Here is a 13,807-nt window from a genome sequence, read left to right on the forward strand (position 1 = left end):
CACGTGCTGCCAATGATGTACCTGCTCTGTTGGGCACAGTGCCCTGTTGCTGTTCTGATACTGCATTCTGCCCTCTCACGTGCTGCCAATGCTGTACCTGCTCTGTTGCAAACACAACAATGAAGGACATGGCTTTTGTAGTTCGGACTGGACTGTTCCCATGGGGCACAGGGTCAGCGCTGATTTGCATATCGCCATTGTCTAACCCAGGGTGGTGTGGAGTGGAAAAACGATGGATTTGGGCCCAGATCTTTGGACTGGGGTGAATGTGTGACATTGATCCACATTCTGTCCATCATTGTTGTGTTTGCAGTTACCGCTCTAAGTGTACTGGGGATGCTCAGACGTGAGTCCCAGTTACTCCACACCACTGGAATCAAGCTAGCCGGGCTGATGAGAGGTGTTACCTCGAAACCGGGCCGGTCCTCGGATGCTTGTTTCCGTTCTGGGAAGGACATGGCTTTTGTAGTTCGGACTGGACTGTTCCCATGGGGCACAGGGTCAGCGCTGATTTGCATATCGCCATTGTCTAACCCAGGGTGGTGTGGAGTGGAAAAACGATGGATTTGGGCCCAGATCTTTGGACTGGGGTGAATGTGTGACATTGATCCACATTCTGTCCATCATTGTTGTGTTTGCAAGTACCTGCTCTGTTGGGCACAGTGCCCTGTTGCTGTTCTGATACTGCATTCTGCCCTCTCACGTGCTGCCAATGATGTACCTGCTCTGTTGGGCACAGTGCCCTGTTGCTGTTCTGATACTGCATTCTGTCCTCTCACGTGCTGCCAATGATGTACCTGCTCTGTTGGGCACAGTGCCCTGTTGCTGTTCTGATACTGCATTCTTCCCTCTCACGTGCTGCCAATGATGTACCTGCTCTGTTGGGCACAGTGCCCTGTTGCTGTTCTGATACTGCATTCTGCCCTCTCACGTGCTGCCAATGATGTACCTGCTCTGTTGGGCACAGTGCCCTGTTGCTGTTCTGGTACTGCATTCTGCCCTCTCACGTGCTGCCTGTGATGGACCTGTTCAGTGCAATGGACTGTTGATGCACTTAGCCCCTCTCACGTGCTGCCTGTGATGGACCTGTTCAGTGCAATGGACTGTTGATGCACTTAGCCCCTCTCACGTGCTGCCTCTGATGGACCTGTTCAGTGCAATGGACTGTTGATGCACTTGGCCCCTCTCACGTGCTGTCTCTGATGGACCTGTTCAGTGCAATGGACTGTTGATGCACTTGGCCCCTCTCACGTGCTGTCTCTGATGGACCTGTTCAGTGCAATGGACTGTTGATGCACTTTGCCCCTCTCATGTGCTGCCTCTGATGTACCTGCTCTGTTGTCCACAATGCCCTGTTGCTGTTCTGATACTGCATTCTGCCCTCTCACATGCTGCCTCTGATGTACCTGCTCTGTTGGGCACAGTGCCTTGTTGCTGTTGTGATACTGCATTCTGCCCTCTCACGTGCTGCCAATGATGTACCTGCTCTGTTGTCCACAATGCCCTGTTGCTGTTCTGATACTGCATTCTGCCCTCTCACGTGCTGCCTCTGATGTACCTGCTGTGTTGTCCACAGTGCCCTGTTGCTGTTCTGATACTGCATTCTGCCCTCTCACGTGCTGCCAATGATGTACCTGCTGTGTTGTCCACAATGCCCTGTTGCTGTTCTGATACTGCATTCTGCCCTCTCACGTGCTGCCTTTGATGTACCTGCTGTGTTGTCCACAATGCCCTGTTGCTGTTCTAATACTGCATTCTGCCCTCTCACGTGCTGCCAATGATGTACCTGCTGTTGGGCACAATGCCCATGCTCTTGGATATTCGGATATTATGCACCTATTATGTTGAATAAAGCTAATAAATCATGTTTTGTGGTTTGTCGCTGTCATTCCTGGTTGTGTACTTCAATTGTGTATATTTTGGTGCGTTCGTCAATGTATTTCCTGTGACATGACACTCCCCCCCTCCCAACGTCACAGCCCTGCCAGGTACTCCCCTTCCGGAAGTAAATGGTGTGTAGCGTACCTGCGTCGTCGTCGATGATGGTCCATGACTTGCTGGTGGAGAATCGCGAAGAATATTGGAAAAGCGTGTAGCGCTGGATCCATGTGGGCGAGCTGCTTGTGGTGGGTATCTTCGCAATGTGTGGTTTGTTAGCTGTGGGGAATCCGCCGTGTTCAGGCAGGTTGTTTTTCCGCAGCGGTTTTATGTGTGTTTTCCGCCATCGTGATTTGGGACACGGTCGGAGACGTCATTCCGACCGGCGGTGTTTCCGGATTGGTTACGTCCGCCGCGGGGTCCGGTGCAGTTCCGCGGCGGTGCGTTCTCTTCCGCCGCGTACAGAGTTTTCACAGTTTTTCCCATCCTAATATGGCGGTCGGACTGTCCACGGCAGGCGGACGGAAAAGGGCTTTTCCGCCTACTCCAGGACGGCGGTCCTCCTTCCGTCCGCCATCCTAATGAGCCCCTAAGTGTTTACAAACTTAAATGTTATGTTTTTATAAATGTAGGTAAAAGTGTCTATTCCATTCGTCCATGTATTATAACCCCTTACATAAATGCCAAAACTGCAAGAGAGAACAGATACAACTGCTCGGGCATTATATTTGTCAGCTTTGGGTCACATGACCCTTGCAGACATTGAGAACATCAGGGAACTCCATCTCCCACATAACAAAGCACCAGGAGGCACAGCTGCAGGCAGTGTCTTGTGTTTTCAGAGAGCAGGTGCCTGGAGCTGCTGAGATTGATCTGCTGGCTGTGAACAGTAGCCTTGGACCCTTGTCTATCTGGAGGTTTCATTTAAAAATGTTCTGTTTACTGTGCATGACTAAACAAGCTTTTAACTCTGACCTGGTCCTCACGGTTATACCTGTGATTATTATTCTCTGATTCTTGCTGGGGTTGTGGTTTGGACCATTGTTGTTGTAGGGCGTTTGTCCTCATCTGTGGAGTTTGCTCGTGAGGGCTGAGGGTGTTAAAGGGTGTAAGAAGTATGGGGAAACACAAAATGACTTCTAATAAGGTGCCACCCCTGCTTGCTGCTCCCTGTATTTTTCGCAATAGAGGGTTTCCTAAATCAGGCAGTGAGGTTGGTATCTTAAGAAATTGAACTGGCTGAATCAAGGTTCTTCTTGTCTGGGGACAGCCTTTCCTTAACCCCCTCTGCTTGCCTGATTGCAGTAGGGCCTTAAGAATGCCTGTTGACCTGAATGTTTCATGTGACTTGGGAATTCAGGGGGAGGGTCAGGATGGGGGAGAGGTGAGGCAAAGCCAGACCATTCCCCCTTCATCCCTGGTGGTCAGCCCCAGACACAAGCGTAAAAGGCGAGTACCCACCCCAACTCAATGTAATTCCCAGGCTAATGTGTCGGCGTAAACTGACCATAATCCACCTGTGTCGAGGGAGGACAACTTTCCACCAGGGAGTTATTTAACTATGGTCAAGGATATCTTAGAAGACAAGCTTGACCCATTCTTGTCCAGGCTTACTCATATGGAGGCTCGGATGCCGGAGCAACCCTTCAAATGAACAAAGAGAACTGGGTTCAAATAACCGAAAAAAAAACGATCTTCCCTCTTGTTTTGATTCAATCAATCTTGTGGAACACCCCTATTGTTCTTCTATTATCACATTCATGCATACATACTCAAAATACTGTGGCTATGACACTGCAATAGTTTTATGCCGTTTAGAATTATAGTGATATATGTTCAGCTAAGTGGAGGGCTGGTCCCCATAGGAAATGTTATTATTATAATACCGTTTTTGTATATATTTTTAGGATACATATTTTCTACATGGAGTAAAGCCACTGTTTCCGACCGCCGTGGTCGCACACAGGAGTGAATGGGAGAGATAGCGGAAGAGCTGCAGCATAGCTACCGCAGCATACGGTACATAAAATACATGGTGGATGATGCCAAAAGACCGCAGTGATGCCAAACATTGCACAAATCAAAGTAGCCATGCCCTCAAATACATAAAACACATGCAAATGAAATAAAAAATGCCAAATCAAAAACAAAAGCACAGGACAACTCCCACAACACACCTGACAGCCAAATCCCACTTGGACACACCCACATAGCTGAGTATAAAACCAGCCCCTTCACTGACCACAATCCTTTGCAACACTCCTGAAGAGAAGGCCATACACCACATCTGACAGGAGAGGCAAAAGAGCACAGCCCACACACACAACCACCACCACCATCACTACCATCATCACACCAGCACCAACAATCCCCCAGCACACAACACACCTCACCCACCAACACCACACCCGCCACCCCCACACCTGCACCCACAAACACTTCAACCACCACACACCATGACATCACAGCAAATGCCCAAATTCACAGAGTGAGTTGACAGTCATGGTCAATGAGATAGTCAGAGTAGAGCCACAACTGTGTGGTAGCCTGGTCCAACAGACACCATTAGCCACAAGGACACAAATATGGGAAAGGAGAGTACAAAGGGTAAATGCAGTAGAGACCACCTGGCGATCCAAGCAGGAGATCATGAAGCGGTGGCATGATCTCAAGAGGGTTGTCAAAGACAGGAGGAGCAAGAACCGGGAGCTGACTGAGAGGACTGGCGGTGGCCCTCCCATTCCACAGAAAACATTCACACCATGGGAGGAGAAGGTGCTTGCCATACTGCATCCTGAGAGCCTCACAGGAGTATCCGAGGGAGTGGAGGCTGATAAGTACAAACACATGCCAACCAACACACTGAGAAGTACTTCCTTGCAGAACCCGAACACCATTACACTATCCACCCTCACCTAAAAGGTAGGTAGCCACCTAGCTTGTGATGTCTGTTTGTGGGAGGGAGGCCTGTACTACCACTCCCACCATGCCCCCTGGCCCACACCCCAGCAGCATGGAGCACTCCCTCCCACCCAGGAGCATGTGTCAGCCATTGCACTGTTCCCCCTCACCTAACAGGTAGGTAGCCATCTTGCTTCTGAAATCTATCTGTGGGAGGGAGGCCTGTTTGGGGGTGGGAGGCCTGTACACTAACTCCTACCATACCCCCTGTACCACAGCCTACCAAGATGAATCCCTCCCCCAACACCGCCCAGAAGCAAGAGTCAGCCATTGCACTATTCCCCCTCACCTAACAGGAAGGTAGCCATCTTGCTTGTGAAGTCTGTCTGTGGGAGGGAGGCCTATACTACCACTCCCACCATGTCCCCTGGGCCACACCCCAGCAGCATGGAGCACCCCCTCCCACCCAGGAGCATGTGTCAGCCATTGCACTGTTCTCCATCACCTAACAGGTAGGTAGCCATCTTGCTTGTGATGTCTGTCCATCTTGCTTGGGAGGCCTGTTTGGGGGTGGGAGGCCTGTACAACGACTCCCACCATACAAACCTGTACCACAGCCTACCAAGATGGATCCCTCCCCAACACCACACAGGAGCATGTGTCAGCCATTGCACTGTTCTCACTCACCTAACAGTTAGGTAGCCATCTTTACTCTTCTTGATGTGTGTGTGTGAAACCTGCATCCCTACACACAGCAACAATTTTTATGCAATGCATCGACACCTGACATGTATGAGTAAATGTTGTTCCTCTGCACTATGAAATTACACCCAGTGTTGCAATGAATAATACTAGTGGAGACTTCACAATTGTGTAGTGTACAGACAGTCGATGACACGCAGATGACACAATACTTGCACAGTGCCCAACACTGACCATTACCCATCTAGACCACAGGTGATGAAGAACTCACTGCTGAGGACCACAACAACGAACAGCAGAGCCAGTCTCCACCCCCGGTACATGGACTCTCGGATGTTGACTCCCAGGACAGCTTGGACAATGAGCTCCAGGCCGGCCCATCTGGTGTGCCACAGACCAACAGGTCCCAAGACCCCATCCTCCCCACCACCACGTCTGCTGCAACAACAGCACAGCAGACCCCTGCAGTCACGGCCTCTGCCTCCACCGCTGCCACAACCGCCACCACCACCACCAGTACCACCAGTACCACCTGCAGCACCCTCCCTGTCCCAGGGGATGACCAGGCCACACCAACAACTGTGGAGGGCAGGGAGAGTGTGCGTGGACCCACAGTGGCTAGGCAACAGGTCCATGGCAGCGGGGCAGGTGGGAGGGCCAGGGTCACCACCAGACCTCGGGAGGAGTGGACACCATCCCTGGATCACTTCACCAGAGTTGTGGAGGCATACCAACAGGTCCAGGGACAATGTGGCCGGTTTGCTGAAGTATTACGGGAGCTCATCCTGCTGATGGGGTCCATCGACAACCGCCTTGGACAGATGGTGGACCTCATGGGCCAGCAAGTGGCGTTACTGAGGGGCAGGCCAGCGCCCCAAACAACACCTCTGCCCCCCTCTGTTGTGCTACAGGATGACAGTGCATCATCCTCCCCTGCGGCCACAGAGAGGGGTGAGCCCTCAGCCGCCACTGGCCATACAGCAGCCCCACCCAAGAGATAAAGGGGGCATCCAAAGGGGAGCCTGGGAGTCTCTGGAGGCAAAGCACCAGCCACATACCAGTCACGGAGCCAGCCCCGATGGCAACCCTCTTCCCCGCTGCATTGACTCTTTGGACTGTCCTTCCCTGCACTGCCTTGTGAATGGCGCATGTCTGTTGGACTGGGTCACCACATCCATGTGGTCTCTACTCTTGCATCTCATCTACTATGACTGTCAACTCACTGCTCCATCACCACCTACATGTGAAAATTCCTGCACCCATCACATGTCAACTTTGTAAATAAAACATCTTACACACTACAATTTGTGCAGTCTTGTCTTTAGTGCTATTTTGACAGTGTCCAAAATGTCCATGATGTATACAAAAGATGTACATTATGTAGGCCAGGATGACTCGGATGCACCTAGGGAGACACAACTGAACAAAAGTCACTGGCGTCAGTGTACTATCACAGACATAACACTACACCAAACATCAACATAACTGTACAGGCAGACAACACAATGTGCAGCAAGTGTCAACAAACAGAGTCCTGCATATGCTCACATGTGAAATGTCACTGCCACATTTCCACACACAGGTGACTCCTGTATGTTACATCTGCGCATAGCCCTTCACAACAACAGCAACCACACCAGACAATGTACAAGTCGTACCTCGTCACCCACCTTCAAGTGAAGTAGCGGTCGATGAGCTGTTGGCACAAGTCAACTCCTTCCTCCTCTCCACTGTCTTCATCACTGGACTCAGGTCCCTGAGCAGGCGGTGGCCTTGGTTCCTCCCCATCGTCCATGAGCAGGGGATCCCCTTGTGGATTGCCAGGTTGTGCAGCATACAGCATGCCACAAGGATCTTGCAGATCTTCACTGGCGAGTATGCCAGTGCACCTCCTGTCCTGTCAAGGCAGCGGAATCTTGACTTCAGCACGCCAAAAGCCCGCTCGATAATACGTCGTGTCCTGCCATGGGCCTAATTGTACCGGACATCACCCGGGGTCCAGGGATTCCTTAGCGGGCTCATCAGCCATGGCCGACTGGGATATGCATAGTCACCTGTGAATGACAAATACCCATTGCAATGTTGCACAGCCAGAGCGTAGCAGATATCACACAGCACGCCATATCAGTAGGCATACTCACCCACAATCCAAGCACGCTCTGGATGCAGATTTTCCATCATCCGTGGCACCATGCTGTTCCTCATGATGTACGAATGATGTGCAGAGCCAGGAAATCTTGCACACACATGGGAAATGGTCATGTCCGCAAGCCACACCACCTGTACAGTGCTCAGTTGCCTGTGGTGGCACCAGACCTACATGGGTGCAATCGATGGCACCAACAACATGGGGGATGCGCCCAAGGGGATAGAAGTCACCCTTCACACCGGCCAATTCTGCTCCCCTAGGGAAATGAATTTAGCAATTCTTATATAGCATCATGGCTGCAAGAACATCCCTCAGCACCTGGCTGAACATGGGCTACAACATCCCTCCAGCGCTAGCCACGGTCTCCTGAAAGGAACCAGTTGCAAAAAAGTGGAGGGCTGCCATCACCTTGTATGTGGGTGTGAATGCTGTTTGATAGTGGCGGCGAGGCTACAGGTGGGTCTCCAAAAGATCACACAGGGTCTTCAGTGTTGGTCAGTCGAGGCCGAATTTCCGAATGATTGCAACATTCTCCATGTCCTCCAGCACTGGCCTCCTCCTAGTTCAGATGTAAATGTGCCAATGTCAATGACAACCATCATGAGATGGCCATAGCACATACCATCAACGATGTCATGAAAAAACGAAGACTACCCTGAGAGATGCATGCACCAGGATACATGGGTGGCCATTTGAGACACACAGAGGGCACACCTCACCACTAACAATACACAAGTGCCGCAAACAACACATAGGTCAATGTGAATGCACACATACTGAACCACACATTTCACATGTGCACGCCTGGTGCTGTATCATCCGCCAATGTGTCTAAAATGACCATGACTGTATCATACCCATTACTGTACCTGTCACACCTCAATGCATCATGTACACTCTGCACACATCCACAACACAATGATCACAGTAGCCGGAAAACTTTCACTTGTGTGCATGAGCTGATGTGAAAGCACCAGTCTGGTACAATACCATACAGTGAGACAAGCCTTGACAAGGTCAGCACTGACCCACAACACATTGATTTGTTACACATCATTGACACCAGCTTAAGAGTGCCAAGCATAATCAACCATCAAATCATAAGTGACATCGCAGGGACCACAGACCAAAGTGCGTTGCACAGAACGTGCAACCCCCTGTGGATTATATGGAAGAATGGCATTGTGTGTACAATGATGTGCCCTTCAACATGTTGCTGCTGTGTACTGATGCAGTGTTCACGATGGATATAGCCATTAAATGTTACAAAGATGGCTGCAGCTACCGCCTGACCACGGCGGTGTGACACCAGCACCACCCCCTTCACAAGTGCGGTAGCCATTGGCATGGAGACATGTCTAGATGGCTGTGGGCATGCTCCGCCACCCAAATGCGGTAGCTACCGCCTGGCCACGGCGGTGTAACACCAGCACCACCCCTTCACAAGTGCGGTAGCCATTGGCATGGAGACATGTGTAGATGGCTGTGGGCATGCTCCGCCACACAAATGGCGGTAGCTACCGCCTGGCCACGGCGGTGTGACACCAGCACCACCCCTTCACAAGTGTGGTAGCCTTTGGCATGGAGACATGTGTAGATGGCTGTGGGCATGATCCACCACACAAATGGCGGAGGCTACCGCCTGGCCCCCGCGGTGCATCAACGCCATGGAGCATTGCCTACAGCCAATGGGAGCGATGATCGTGGTGGCCTGATGCAGATTTGAAAATCACGGAAGGTGTGCACGGCCACCGAGGAGGCGGTCATTGGATGCTTTTGAAAGACGCACCATCGCGGTAGCGCACCCCGGGCCCCCGCGGTGCATCACCGCCATGGAGAATTGCCTACAGCCAATGGGAGTGATGATCGCGGTGGCATGATGCAGATTTGCAAATCGTGGAAGGTGTGCACCGCCACCGCAGAGGCGGTCTTTGGATGCTTTTGAAAGATGCACCATTGTGGTAGCACTCCGAGGCCCCGCGGTGCATCACCGCCATGGAGCATTGACTACAGCCAATAGGAGCGATGATCGCGGTGGCATGATGCAGATTTGAAAATCAAGGAAGGTGTGCACCGCCACCGCGGAGGCGGTCATTGGATACCTTTGAAAGAGGCGGACCTGGACAACCAATTGTTGCAGCTTTGCAGCCTACAAACGACCCCAGGGGGCTATAAATCAGTGGGAGTGAGCCTCACATTTCCACTGCTCACAGAGCCTGCTGCCTGGGGCCCTCTCCTGCTGCTGCCTACAGAGCCTGCTGCCTGGGACCCTCTTCTACTGCTGCCTCAAGAGCCTGCTGTCTGGGACCCTCTCCTGCTGCTGCCTCAAGAGCCTGCTGCCTGGGACCCTCTCCTGCTGCTGCCTCAAGAGCCTACTGCCTGAGACCCTCTCCTGCTGCTGCCTCAGGAGCCTGCTGCCTTGGACCCTCTCCTGCTGCTGCCTCAAGAGCCTGCTTCCTGGGACCCCTCACCACTCACTTCCACAACAGGGGTTCCATGTCCACAGGGATGGCAAGGACAGAGAAGATCCGTGTCAGTCCATTCACTAGTGAGGAACTGGAGGTCCTTGTGGACGAGGTGCTGGCACAGTACCCAAGGCTGTTTGGTGGTCCCAATATAGTGGTAAGTCGCCATGAAGGTAGCTGTAGGGCAGGGGGGTGGTCAGACGTGTAGTTGTGTTGCTGCAGTATATGCCTGAGGGTGTGGGGTTGTGTCAAACACTGACAGACAACCTGTCTCCAGGGCGAGGGAGTGTGTGTGTTCCAATGTCACTCTTTTCCATGCCTGTACTTGTATGTGTGAGTGGGGTGTGTTACATTGTCAGCCATACAGAGCCACCGGATATTAGCCATGTAGGTGCCAGGACAGTAATTGCTTGTGTGAATATTTCAGTGTGCCCCTGTTGTCTGACTCAGTGTGACCCAGAGAGTAGGTCCAGTGCCTGCCCACCCAAACTAGAAAACAACACGAGACTTAAATGCTCCTTGCTCCAGTTCCTTCACACTGAATAGTAGCTATGCCCCATCTGTGCCCTGTATAATTGCACACTTACACACTTCTGTCGATGCATATTGTATTGATGCATCCTGCATTTGTGAGTTTATAATGGACCCTCCATGCCCCAATGTGTGCATGCAATCACATCTGTTTGGGCCATGCAGAGTGCCCTTGTGAGGGGTCCCCCAGTTTTGGAGGGAGGGAGATTACAATTGTACCTGAGTCTGTGTCTTGCTACTGTACTGATAAATGTTGGTACCTGACACTGTGTAACTGGTCATTTATCCTTCTTTTCTCTCATTCCTGCAGCTCAAGGTGCACCAGCGTAAGGCAGTGTGGAGGGCCATTGCAGCAAAGGTGCGAGCCCTGGGTGTATCCAACAGACGACGCACCCACTGTCACAAGAGGTGGGACGACATCAGCCGGCTGGCAAAGCAAGTGTCAGAGATGACCTTGGGGATGCTACAACGCACAGGGCGTTTGGCACGGCGCAGCATGACTCCACTAATGGGCCGCATCTTGGCAGTGACTCATCCAGACCTGGATGCACATCTGAAGGAGCATCGCCAGCAAGGCAGGGGTGGTGAGTATCTGGGGAGGGTGACTTTTGCTGGGAGTGGATGCATGTGTACAGGGCCTGTGGCAGTGGTGACCCATGTGATGTGCGTGTGTTGCTGTGCTATGCTGTGTAATGTGAGTGGCTGCTGTGATGTGTGCTTGTATCAGGCATTGGGCCACCCCGGCCTTACTAAGCTGATCCTCCCCACTGTAATTTCGCATTGCCAGATGTGTTAGGCTCCACATGGTCATTCAGCATTGTGATAGTGTGGGGAATCTATTATGGGGTGAACAGCAGTGTCCACTTTCAGAGTGTGACTTCATGTGGGCCTACTTTGCATGCACCATGATCGTTGAGGCCCACACATCTGACAACAATGTGCCCCAGATTACCACATGGTGCTTGCTATGGCCTACTTGGCATTGTGGACTGTAAAGTCATAATAGGTGTGTGTGTTGTCCCCTTCTGTTCCCTGAAGGTCTGTCAGTGGTAAGAAGTGTTGAACCCACATCACCCTATGTGAGGTCAGGGCAAGTTGTGTGTGTGGTGCACTCCATCTACGGGCAGGGTGTAGTGCTGTGTGGCATCAACATGGCTCACTCATGGCAGATATTCAGCGCTACAGGCACTGTTGTGGTCTATGTTGTGTGTTGGTGCACAGTGATTGCAGGGTGTGGTGGTTACCATGTAGATTTGGGCCTCTCCTGTACTGCATTGATTTAAATTTGTGTGACCAGATGATGACACTTACACAACCCTGTATCTCTCTCTCATGCAGATTCGCAAGAGACCATGGAAGAACATGAGCCAGAAACCAGTGGTGGCAAGAGAAGCACATTAGCTGCAGCCGAGGCCAGTGACACAGAGCCCACCAGCGCATCTGAGGGGGACAGAAGTATGCTGGAGGAATCCATGGCTGAGACACAGAGTACCACATCATCTGATGCCAGCGGGGATGTATCCATGTTGGCAGGCACAGGGGATGGGGAGTCTGCATCATCATCTACCACCCAGCGGCCAGTGCCCAGCCTCCCACCCACTTTCTCTGGTGCTGCCCGTATCCGTGTCACTAAGAGGGGATGAGTCACATTCACAACTGGCACCCCTGCCCCTGCACCTGTCCCCCCTGCTGCCCTCAGTGCAGAGTGTGTAGAGCTCCTGCGCCAGCTTTGTGTGGGACAGACCGCCCTGCTCAATACCTTCAGTGACCATGACAAGAAATTAGGCCAGCTGGTTGCATACATGGAGGGCATACACTCTGACGTGGGTGGGCTACACCATTCAGTCCAGGCGTTGTCATCCACAGTGACGTCTGCCCTTCAACAGGCACATGCTCCCATTCCAGTTCAGGTGCCTTTGTCCAACCCCCAGTCACTGGCCACATCATATGACAGTGACCACTGTTCGCCTGCGTCACCGAAACGATACAGCAAAAGGAGCATACAACAGACACAACCCAAGCACTCCCGCCCACAGACACCATCCCCACAGAAGAGCAGGGCCACCCCAGAATGCACAGACAAGAGCCAGTCAGGGAAGAACAAGGCCAGAAGAGCAATGAGGCAGACATCAGGGTCAAATGCCGCAGAGGCATCACCAGCAAAAGACTCTCCTGTCAGTAAAACTTCACACAGACCTACCCATGCAGTGTCTGTGCCCACTGAGGAGGTGTTGCATATCAGGGGTACACCTAGGAAGAGCACAGGGACACATCCACCCACCACATCAACCCCAATTCCAAGACCATTGAAGCAGGTGGAAGAGGCCAGGGAAGAGACCCCCCCTGGCAAAAAGGCAAAGGAGGGCACTGTAGAGACCCCACCTGGCAAAAAGTCCAAGGAGGGCCCTTTAGAGACCACCCCTGGCAAAAAGGCAAAGGAGGGCACTGTAGAGACCACCCCTAGCAAAAAGGCAAAGGAGGGCACTGTAGGGGGTACACCAGGTAAAAAGGCAAAGGAGGGCACTGTAGAGACCACCCCTGAGAAAAAGGTAAAGGAGGGCACTGTAGGGTGTACACCTGGCAAAAAGGCAAAGGAGGGCACTGTAGGGGGTACACCTGGCAAAAAGGCAAAGGAGGGCACTGTAGGGGGTACACCTGGCAAAGAGGGGAAGGTGGTCCAGAGGCGTAGCCAGACCAAGCGTTCCACAGGATCCAGCCCATCACCAGAGGTAGTACCAGTGTCTGCACCTGATGTGGGACAGTTGGTGTGTGTGCCTGTTGTGTCATCACCACTTCCCATCAACCCCAAGACAGGGAAGCCATTTCATATTCCCAAAAAGTGGAAGGGCACCCCTCAAACCTCTCCCACCCACAGTGTGTCAGAGGTCTGCATGACTCCACCTCCACGTGCCACTATGCCACCTGGTCCACACAGCCCTCCAGCTTGCCAAGCCACTGTTAGCCCCACATCACCTGGGGCTCTGTCACCCCAGGCAAGTGGGCCTGCTGTCCCCGACACACAGCCAGGTCCAAGTCCGCATGACAGCCAGGAGTGAGTTGACATCCCCCTCATACGCCTGTGCCTCGTACTAGTGTGCTAGTCCTGACCATTGTTTACAACCTGGGTGTGTTGCTGGCCCTGTTGCTCTGCTGTGCTGTTTTTTCCCCTGTGCAGCCTATG

This window comes from Lissotriton helveticus, chromosome 6 (genome assembly GCF_964261635.1).
Source record: "Lissotriton helveticus chromosome 6, aLisHel1.1, whole genome shotgun sequence".
Lineage (NCBI taxonomy): Eukaryota > Metazoa > Chordata > Amphibia > Caudata > Salamandridae > Lissotriton > Lissotriton helveticus.